The sequence below is a fragment of the Parasteatoda tepidariorum genome, chromosome 7 (assembly GCF_982258835.1).
Source record: "Parasteatoda tepidariorum strain Cologne lab strain chromosome 7, Ptep-v5.0, whole genome shotgun sequence".
NCBI lineage: Eukaryota > Metazoa > Arthropoda > Arachnida > Araneae > Theridiidae > Parasteatoda > Parasteatoda tepidariorum.
In genome coordinates, this window is record NC_141761.1 from 54,251,867 (window position 1) to 54,264,400 (window position 12,534).

Genomic DNA, 12,534 nt, shown 5'->3' on the forward strand with positions numbered 1-12,534 from the left:
TATATATATATATATATATATATATATATATATATATATATATATATATATATATATATATATATATATATATATATATATATATATATATATATATATATATATATATATATATATATATATATATATATATATATATATATATATATATATATATATATATATATATATATATATATATATATATATATATATGTATATATATATATATATATATATATATATATATATATGCATGCACGAGTAAACTTGACATGTGGATTATTTCCTTTTAAATAAAAATGGAAAATTCTATAAAGATTTTATTGCTTTTAAAAACTCTCTGTCGCTTTTAAAAAATATTAGTGCACTAATACATATGACAATGCAAACAAATACTCTATTTCTAGTAGGATTTTTATTACAATATCTAGGCTTATTTCCGAAATATTCTTCTGTATATTCTTTTTAATTGCTTTGAAAACTACATTCCTATCATGCATAAAGATTAAAATAAAATGTATTGATTCAAAAACATAAAAATGCAATGCAGGTATAGAAACAATCATAAGTTGAAACTTCTGATTATAGAAACGAATTTCATAAAAATAGGAGTGTTCGTATAGAAACAGTTGAATCAAAAAAAAATAAAGTTATTTGAAAACGAAATCTTATTCACAGAGCGGCATTTCTTTCAGAATAAAAAATTATCTATGCTTGTTTCTAAAGAAATCCAAAATACATTTGATTATACTCTTTGACTTATTTTGTAACAGCTGATAAGACTTTAAAATACACGTTTTCTTTAAAATGAAAGCAGAAATGTTTTTACGAACTAAAAATATCTGAAATCGAATATAATTTGTACTTACGCTTGCGAAGGAAAAAATAGATATTAATTAAAGTGCAAATAATAAAAATGAGCATTATTTAATTTGTGTTCATTAAAAAAATTATAAATGTCATGCAAGGTAGGCTAAAGTGATAAATAAGATCATGGTATTATGGTCCTTTTCAAAACTAAAAAATATTTTAACTACTGTGACTTTTAAAAACTAAAATTTAATATTATTAGCTTGATTTATGTATCATACTATTATCTAAAATTAGTCTACTTTAATAAACGAAAAGAGCTCTTCTATTTTTCATCTAATATATTTTAAATTAATAGCTTTTTTTCGAAATTTCTTTCATTAATTTTCTACCGTATTGGTAATACAGGTATTTGCGTTAATTTACCAACGTTTATTTCTTATTGCAATCTAGCTTAACTTTCTTATATTTATTTACAGGATTTTTATAATAATAATTATATATAATAATAATATTTATTTTATATAAATAATATTTATAGGATTTTTATTTTATTATGATTTTAGTTGGTGAAACACTCATTTATGTTAGTTACATAACATATTAATGTAAAAATGCAATGTTTCAAGAAGAAAGAACTAAGGAGCCATCATAAAAATAAAATTTTTCTTAATTTTAATCAACATTAAAATTCTTAATGATCATAGATATACCATTAAAAATTAAGTATATTGTTTAAACAGAATTTTAATAATGTATGAATTTAAAAATTAGTCATATTACTTCAATTACAAACAAATAAATAACACTTTATTAACCATTACAAGAAATCATTTGTTGAAATATTTTTTTTCCTATCTAACAGTTCAAGTTTTTATAATAAATATACATTAAAATCTTTTAGAAGAATGTTTTCTATACAGTTGTTTATTATTTTAAAGTTGCCGTTCGTGAAGAATTTAAATCAGTTTTAATATTCCAAAGAATATGCTGTTCTTTTCTTTTTTTATATGTAAGTTAATGATTTGTGTTATAAAAATTTTTTGATAGAGAAATGTTTAAATGAAATGTTTTGAATTTCAGTAGTAATGTAGAATATTTTAACCGAGTATCTACTGAATATTTTACTGCAATTTTCTTTTCTTCACAATCATACATAACCATGCGTTAGACAATTTGGAATATGATTGGTGCAATCTAAGCGAAACAATTTTACTACAACAATTTTCAGTATGAATGCTCCTTAAGTTTTTGGTAGGTAAGTAGGTACTTTATCTACGTCGCACTAGAAGCTGCTTAGTAGGCTACTGGAGACGGTTCAGGAAACATCCCTGCAGAAGATCCGATGGCATACCATCATGATTCTTTTTGTGAGGTCACCTCCTCTATATAGACAAAAAAAAGTTCAAAGTTCTACCAACATAAAAATCAATTTACAATGTAAAGGTTTAGCAACGTATAAAAAATTTATTGTCTTTTATGAAAAACGAAAAAAATTAATAAGTTTTATTAACTGCGCATAAGCTGCAAGTATATAGAACTCATAAAATAAGCTAAAAAATTCAGAAAATATGGAAAAAAATGAAAAATAATGACAAGAGAAGAAAATTATTAACAATAAAGTGTGTTAAGGGCATTGCTCTTTGAGCCTAATTTTTGGATTTCAGCAGCAATAATAATTTGGCTCTTGCCAAAAATCAATTCAAAACGAGTAAATCCTGTTTTTTTTTTTTTTTTTTTTTAAATAATTGTTTTAATTATCAAACTTTTTAATTACAAACTTTAAATTATCCTGTCTTATATTATTGCCTTGCGCGCATCCATTTTCGGGCCCACCCAAGGTAAATAACAAATTAGACGCGCTTCAGTTTTGCAGTAAGAACGTGCCATAAGATATCACTTTATTTATGCTTCTGTTTTCATATATTGTAATCTGGCAATCTTATTACGAAAATATTATAAATCATTCTTGAAAGATTCCGGTACGTGTAAGTTCATTTAATTCGTTCCTCACTATGTAGATTTCCTTTCGTGTACTGTTCTCTAAAGTCTTTACATTTTATTTTCAGTTTTTTGCTTGATATATTTGTTTGTTTTTCCGAACATATTTTTTACTTAATGTGTTCCAATTTCGTTTAAATTTTTTTGAGTGCTCCTCACACTGTTGTATTGATATATTTTGCTTTGGCTATATTAATACAATATTAGAAAGCACTCCTTTTGCGGATATAATCGTGTGAGCTGATGAAGAGATTATATCTTTTCTTTGTTTTGTTTTCCAAATTTTAATAATTTTTTTTTTTTTTTTTTTTTTTTTTTTAGGTATTAAAAATTATGTTTTTTTAAATACTTTTAAAAAATTATTGTTAATAATTTTCTTCTCTTGTCATTATTTTTCATTTTTTCCATATTTTCTGAATTTTTTAGCTTATATATATATATATATATATATATATATATATATATATATATATATATATATATATACATATATATATGTTGTCTCGATTGATACTTGTACGAGCCAAGCAGACCAGTTATTATTCTTTGCGAATTAGGTCAAAAAGATTCACCTTTCGTTCGACAAGAGAGCACCGCATGGGTGAAAGTTAGCCTCCAGAAATTCTCGGATAGATAAAAGCGCCTCATTCATTCCAGTGGTCTCAGTCATTCACGTGACCTCATTCATGAGACCTCATCCGTAATTTTGACATAGATCTAGAAGGGGAAGAAAATTTTCGCAAGATTCCTGTACACATGCTACTGCTCAGTGACTGAGAATGGGACTTTCGATTACGTAGATTTTACGAGCACGTATATTACATGTTGCATTAAGGTTTTTAAAAACCTGAATTATGTATTATTATTAGAGATTTTAACATTTTTCTATTGAACGTTTTTATAAAGTTACTAAAAATATTATATGAAATGATTATTAAATGAAAAATTGTTATTAAATAAAAAATATTATTAAATATAGAACTATTACGTCACGTGGCAACTGGATTGGTTAAAAAATCCTGCATTCGAACAATTGTTCACATCTCCAAATTTCAAGAAATTTGAAAGACACTTCATTTCAGGTACTTTAAAAATTAGCTGGTAAAATATTTTGAGAAAAATCTGAATATTATTATTACCGTTAAAAATGTGGTTTATTTCTAAATCTTCACTAAAAGGGAATTTAATTTTCTATTAAATGATACAAATGGATACGGAATTGAAATGTTAATTAGATATATGTATGCCTACTGTTTAGTTTAAGTATTAGGAGTTTTATTGATGGAGATTTGTGTGTAATCATAACATCTGACATGGTCTGAGAAAAAAAAATATGGTAAAAATTACCAGATGATGGAGAAATTTACCGTGTTTCTGGCTCTATGGGAACAACAAAAAGCTAAGTAACTTTTACAAAAGAGCTTTGGTAACAATTTCGGTAAAATTAACAATGAAATATGGTTTTATAATATCTAATAAAATTTGGTAAATGTTTCAAAACTTAGTAATTTTATCATGGTACCCTCAAGCACAGCATAAAAACCGTTTATGTGGTAAAAATTTTCTTAAATTTTATATTTAAAAAAATATTTATGCTTTAGTGTGGTTCTTAAAAATTTGAAAAATGGTTTCCATAATATAATATAAAAAAGCTAAGGATTTATTTTCAATAACTTTCATCTTAAAATTTCGAAACTAAGGAAATCATTAACGAAACCAATTTTTTTTACTTTACTTGAAAATATTAAGAGTGGTGGTGGGTACTAACTTACTAAAATACTTACAAATTTTTATACTTTTTAAGGACTCTGTGATTCTTGATATGTGAATACGCATTAATAAAATATAGCCATCACTCCTGAATATTATGTGCCTACCTCTTCTGAAGCTGAAAATGAGATGGCCACCGAATTTATAATATCGTTCCGTCATTATACTTCTTTGCGTTTTACTCAGGAACGAAGATTGGAATATATATGTGCCTAAAAATGCCAGGTAGTTGTAAGGAAATATAGCCTACCAATTGAAAATAACAAAATAAATAAATCACAAAAAATAATTAAACTCTAAATCGAATAAACTTTACATAATTTTTACTATCACGAAAAACAAAGTTTTTAACTGCTTCACCGGAACCAGTTAACAAGTTAAACTGCTTCCGGTGAAATAGCATCTGCTTCTTTCTCTCCTCTAATATGCTGCAATCTGTTTAAACTGGCCATCTCTCCTCTATGGAATAGATTCACCCCTTAGTTTTTTTTTTGTTTTTTTGCTCTACACTACAATATAGTGCTCAGTATAATGAATGCTTTCAGTACAAAAGCTTTAAAGCCTTGAAATGACGTAGTTTAAAAATCTCAAAATAACTTGAAGTGTAAACCAATTGACTTGTACACCTTAAAAACTACCTTACTTAGCAGGTTGCTATAAACCAAATTTAAATCAACCTCAAAACAACTTAAAGCGAGAAAAAAAAATTATCTGTACACTTTCAAAACAACTTCCCTCATCAGGTCGCTATGATGTAGATTTAAGTCCACCTCAAAATAACTTGAGGTGTAAAAAAGTCGCCTTTACTTTTTCAACAACCTTTCTGAGCAGGTAAATTTGAAGTATATTTAAATCCACCTCAAAACCATTTGAAGTGTAAAAGAAATAACCTATACACTTTTAAAACAACCTCTCTCAGCTGGTTGCTACAAAGTTGATTTAAATCAACCTTAAAACAGCATAAGTGTGAAAAAAACAATTTCATATATTTTAATTAAACAACTTATGAGGTTAATTTGCGGTTGTTTTTGTTGCCAACCTCAAATCAAACTTAATATCTAAACACATCCTCAATTAAAACTCAAAAGCACTTTAAAGTTTGCAAGCGCCATCAGTAAAATATATAATAATTGGATAACGGTATTAATAAATGTATGTCATTAATCAAAATTTTACAAATATTTTATAGATAAATTTTATAATTTCCAATAATAAATTGCATTTCTACACTTTTAATTAATTGAGATATTTATTTATCAAATTCCGGGGACTAAAACATCTTTTTCTTCTGTCGACATCTTAATGCACGTTCAAGAGCTTTTCTGAGAAATTTATTATGATGCTATAAGGGATGGCACAATAATTAGCCTTGGCAGCAACATTTTCTGCGACAATAGCTGATTCATCTTCATCCCTCAAAGAGAAGGCGAATCATCGGAAAGGGATATAGCGTTACGTGACTGCTTCATCCGGAACAGTGACATCAGAGCTGTAATCTTTGTATTACTGGCTGCTTTAAGGAAGATAAGGTGTCAAGACGCATGGGAGGTATTAAGTAGATTTAAGATGGAGAGGAACAAAATCAATACTTCGTGTGGCCAAATAGATATGGAGACATTATTTTATAATAAGAGGCATAGCTGTAAAATGAAGGAATCGGATATGTTCAAATAAAAATGAGTCTTTTTTTAATAACTAAGAATTAAAATGATACTACAAAGAATGCAAATGTTTTATTTTTATACATAATTTGTGTGGACTTCTACATACTTTTTCCAACGTTTTGAAAGTTATTTTAATCCCGGTGGTAAAAAAAGAAGTAAGCCGTGTAGTAAATCGATTGCGCACAAAATCTTTTACTTCTTCATTGGATGAAGTTTTCGTTCCTTAAGGCTTCTTTAAGGTATCCGAGCAAATTATAGTCTGAATGTGCAACGTCCGAGCTATATAGAGGAAGTTCAATTGTTTCTCAATTTAAAGCTAACTTTTGTTAAATTTCTGATGTTTTATAAGGTGCCGTATTGTCCTCTTGTAAAAGCACTTAGCCGATCTGCATGTTACGTTTCTTAGACGGATTTGGGTTTCTCTAAAAGTTTATTATAATAATTTGCATTAATTTTTCGTCGTTCATGAAAGAAATTGACGTATACAACAACTCGTGAGTCCCAGAAAACCCTTGTGAGTACCTTATCAGCAGAAAACAGAAATTTTTAATTGAATGGACCAGATTAATTTTTCCTAGGCCATTCCATACTAAACCGCTTTGTTTCAGGAGTGTAGTGATGCAGCCCAAGTTTCGTCACAATGCACTATATATATATATATATATATTTTTTTTTTTTTGTGTATATATATAATATATATATATACATATATATATATATATATATATAAATATATATATATATATATATATACATATATATATATATATATATATATATATATATATATATATATATATATACATATATATATATATATATATATATATATATATATATATATATACATATATATATATATATATATATATAATTATATATATATATATATATATATATACATAATATATATATATATATATACATATATATATAATATATATATAAATATATACTATTATATATATATATATATATATAGTATATATATTATATATATATATATTATATATATATATATATATATATAATATTATATATATATATATTATATATATATATATATATATATATTATATATATATATATATATATATATATATATAATATATATATATATATATATATATATATATATATATATATATATATATATAATATATATATATATATATATATATATATATACAAAGCTGAGGTGTCTGGAATCCACCACAGTTTTTTGTGGTGGATTCCAGACACCCACCCAACTCGTCATGAATAATGCTTTGCACACATTCATAATTCATCTCTGTTATAGCACTAATTTCTCGACTTAAAATCGTCGATCATCATGATAAATGAATAAGGTCACAAACTTGGTCAATATGGTCGTGGTATTGTCGTAAGACTCATTCTCTGTCGACGATATATGTTTTCAACTTCGTCACGGGATTTAAATAAATTGTGTCATTTGTATATTTACGCCCGTGACATGATAGTATCGCCGAATTTAAATCCATACCAATAGGCTTGGCCCTGGTTAAAAATACAACTACTATGCATTGTGCATCTGAATTAGGAACGTTACGCTCACTCATCAATCTACTGGAGAAAAAAAAGAACTGTACACTACCAAACAATTATTTACACTCCAGATAAAATTCAATTGTTGCCATGACAACGAGAAAAAATCACCTACAGCTATTAAAACGGTCTTATTTATACTTGATTCACCTAAGCATATCGCATATTTTTACTATATCTCACTATAATATGCCGGTCCAGGTGGCTGAGCGGCTGGCGCGCCTGACTGCGAAGCTATTTGCTGTGGGTTCGAATCCCTCTCTGGGCATGGATGTTTCTCTCTCTCTTTGTGCTGTCCTCTATTGTGTGTGATGTGTGAATGTGGCCCACCCTATAAACGGGTTTGTGGCAGTGTGGCGTGGGTAACGTTGCTTGTCTCCGTGACTTTGGTTCACAGGTGCCCACTGGGTAACGCTAAATGAGTAACAATTCCGGCATCTTCATAGGCAAAGATTAAAATTCAGTGCCTGCCATTGGGAAAAAAACTACATCACACGGCACAATTTTATACGTTTTAAATCTTTGTAATAATGAATGAGTGCATAGTAAAAGTCTTCTTATGCATCTACTTCATATGTATAAATCTTGCAACACTATGTTTAAATTTAACAGAAGAAACAAAAACTGTAAGACTTCTTATGGAAATAACAGCATCAGACATGAATGTAATATACCAACATGTCTGTCAACGAATAAACGATTTGAAACATGGAGAAAAACATCACGTTTAAAATAGCAATGATATGTTGATTGAAAGGACTATAGCTTGATTTTCAAGATCTTAGACTGATACTTACCATCCTAAGGAAGCGAGTACAAACTATTGATCTTCTAATGAAATAATGAAAAAAGTCAGCTTATTTGAATTTGAAGACAAAAGTTGAAGAGCGTAGAAGAATTTTTACACGTATGAGAAGTCATATACTTAGAAGCAGAATGATAACGAGTAATACAGGGTTATTCATAATTCCCTCCGCCTGTAAACGCCATTTTTCTTTACTAGAACTGGCCTCAGTGGCACATGTTACTGCCATCTACCGGCAACTGCTTAAGTTAAAACTTGAATACTTTCGGAATAATTTCATATGTACCCTTTTGCCATATTCGTCTTGGTTTTTTTACTATAACGCTTCGAAACCGCGGGGGGAATTATGAATGACCCTCTATAAATGAACGAGTAAATTATATAAAGAGCACGAGCAATATAAATAGTTGAATATAAAAACTAAGCATTTATATACGGCTTTAAATGTTTAAGGGGAGTCGCTGTCAATAATGCTAAAACGGCACTGTTTCGTTGTATCTGTTCTAAGAAACTACTTATGATATCGCTTTGAAATTTTGGGGGAGATAGTTGAGATTATACCAGTTGTATGTTCTGATATTATTTAGCTTTAACAGGAATACTTTGTGAGATGAAAGAGATTTGCTGAAGCTTTTCAAAAAATTAAAAGTTCTAAGTCCATAATTCTTTTTTTAAAACTATAGTTCAAAGATATGTATAAACAGTTATCACAGTGTAAACATGTACAGGAAATATTCTGTGGAAAAACACTAAAGCTATATCTTGTTTAGATACTGAGAAAAGGTACATTGAAAAGGGCCATTTTAAGCATTATTGGTATATGCCCTATCGACTCTATTTAAGATGTTCTCGTTTATTTTTTATTTTATTTTTTAGTTTCTTTTTTATTGCTGAAGCATGATATTTAAATTTTTATTATGCTTCTTTAGTTAACAAAATTTTATAGTAAAGGTAGAGAAGGTTTTAAAAGGCATTCATTTAAATATTCAACACTTACATACCATTTGGTATTAACACGAGTAATCTTTTAAAATCTGGTAGTTGTGCTTTATGGAATAAAAACCAAGATAAAAACGCTTCTTGATTCCTTCGAATTGATAGATTAAAATAGATGCGATTGCAGGTAAAATTAAAATGGTTTGTTTTCAATTCTTTTAGTTGTTTACATTTTTTTTCGCAATGTTGAATATAAAAACGTAGTTTTTTACTCTTGCTTTTTTATTATTATTTTTAAATATTTATTTTTACTTTGTTAAGATACAAAAGTAAAACATAAGATCATACCCAATGATTTAAAATCCGATGATAGATGCGATAAAAACAAAACATTTTAAAGATACAAGAAAATGGATAAAGCAGGAAATAAAGAACTATAAGATTTAAATTTAAAATGTGTTTTTCTGAAAATGGTGATTAACAAATCATAAAAAAACATAAACGAATACCTTTTATAAAACATGCTCATAAGTTTCACAAGCACTAAAAGGTTTTTACTTTAGAAGTCTTTGAGTAAAAAAAAAATAGTTCAAAATCATTTTTAACTCCTCCCCACCATAAAAATTATTTAAATTCAATCAAACTTCGAAGTAAGAGATTATTTATTAAATTGTCATACATTCAAGAAATTTTTTCCCTCAGCTTTTCAATTGAACGAACTTTTGATTTTTCTCCAGCAAACCAATTTGATTTCATATAAAGATCTTGCCATCCGTAAAATCACAAATAAAAGCACAATGCGCAGGCATTTACGGCACTTTAATGGGATTTTTATCGATTTTCTGTCAGAATAAGTGACTTAGGTCACTTTAGCGGTGTAATCCACAAACACGATTTCAAACCTAGTTTGGAACAAACACTATCTTCAACTCATGGCCATCAAAGACGCACACACTCTAACGGTTGCCGTGGATGGTTCCTGAACAACTCATTCAAAGTGCTGAGATAGTTTGGCGTTGAAACATGCTATTTGCATTCGATCTGGTATCTTTGAAGTGATAAACTGGGGCTGAAAGACATCCATCTTATATTGGGGTTTATTGCTGGTAAATGCAAATTTTGATAGTGGGTTGATCCGAATTTACACGCTCTAAGCATTTTGCAAGTTATGGATAAAACCGGATGTTTCCTTAATCGAATTTAATTTCACATTGGGGTTGTTTAAAATGAAATAAATTCGACTAAACGTTTGCTTGAGTTAATTTGTTGTTTTATTTGACTTAACTTAAAACAGACATTTCTTATTGACTTTTCTTATTTTCTTATCATTAACCATTCTTTTTTTAAAATACTTTTTACATTTAGGAATTTCTTTGTCAAGATATCTGAATAAAGTGAGCTTACTAACAATTACTTTTCATAAAAAAACAGTAAATATTTTTACTATAAATTACGTTCTAATTTTTGTACTTCATCTATGTTTTTCGTACTTTATATATTTATTTTTGTGCTTATATTTTATTACGTACTTTGTCTGACTAAACGTTCACTGGGGGATTACTGCAGTTTCAGTAATATTTAAAACTCATTTCAAGAAATTTCGTTAAATTGATACGTAAAATAATATGACCAGCCAGATGGCCGAAGACTGTAAATCATTGTTAAAAAATTAAATCTAGCTAAACAAATCCGGTTAGACAAAAAAAAAAACTAAAGAAATGAAATTTTCTGGCTTAGAAGCATTATATGGATCAAAGGAACGGATAAATTAAATTTGATGAAAATGATAACTTTACGACTATTACATTAAAAACAAACATTAAAACAAACAAAACAGATAAGTTAATAACTTTTTTTCTCTAAGCTGAAAAGGATTTTTTTAAAAAGAAGGATTTTCATATGGTTAATTAGTTCTCTGAAATACTAACAAAAAAAGTGCATTACCATAATTAAACGGACCATATAACTTCAAAAAATACACGTTTTAGGACAAGAAGCTATTTTTTTCAAAAAATCAGAGTATTTAATTTGATCAGAGTCAGAAAAGTCAGAGCATTTAATTTGATGAATATCTTTTTAGAATGTATCAAGTAAATAAGAAAATTTAAAATTATAATAATAGGTTAAAAATCTAAGTAAAAATTACAGCGAGAATTCAACAAAATGAAATTAATCATGCGCTGTTTCGACAGGAAATAACCATTTTACCAGTCTGCAACGGAATAAAAGAAATTCTCAGAATTCACTAATAAAATTATTTGGAAAACTGAAATGCGACATAGCATTATTTTTAAGAAAATGAGCTGAAGAATATATTTTTCGAAAACAATGTATTAAAACAGGTTAGAATAAGAATTACGGAATGATATGAGATTGATACTGATTCAAATGATACATTCTTTGAAAGATTGAAAAACCATTTCTACGTAAACAAGACTTACAAGTATCCGGCAAGACCGTGAATATCGATAAGTTAGGTAACGTTTTTTCTTGCTTCTTTAACACGTTTTGTAGCTTACCCGTTAAATGTAACAGTGCAACGGTTGATTCCCAGGAGATCTTAAAGAAAACGAGGAAAAAAATATTGAAAGCGAAAAAACTAAAGCAAATAGTCTTAGTTATTGCATTGAAGAGAAAAAAAGTTGAACTTCGAGAAAGATTTCCTTTTTTGAGGTTCGTGGGAAATAACAAGAAACGATAGCTGCCAACAACAAACGAGTTTCGGACGAGAAAAAAAAAATGCCCTTTCCTTTACAAACGTACTGTATTAGGGAGTTAAAAAGTAGGGAAGAGATTTTTCTCATTCCTTCCTTGGTAAAGAAAAACAACTTGGATAAAAGAAAATTGGTTTTGCTTCAACTTGTCCGTTTGTTATTCGAAGTTTTCTCTTATGTAATGACTAAAAAACCACGTGTATCATTTGTAAAAGAATTCTGTGTAACATCCTCCGAAGTCCTTAGCAATTGTTCAAGCTTAAAAAAAAAGTAATTACATGATTTT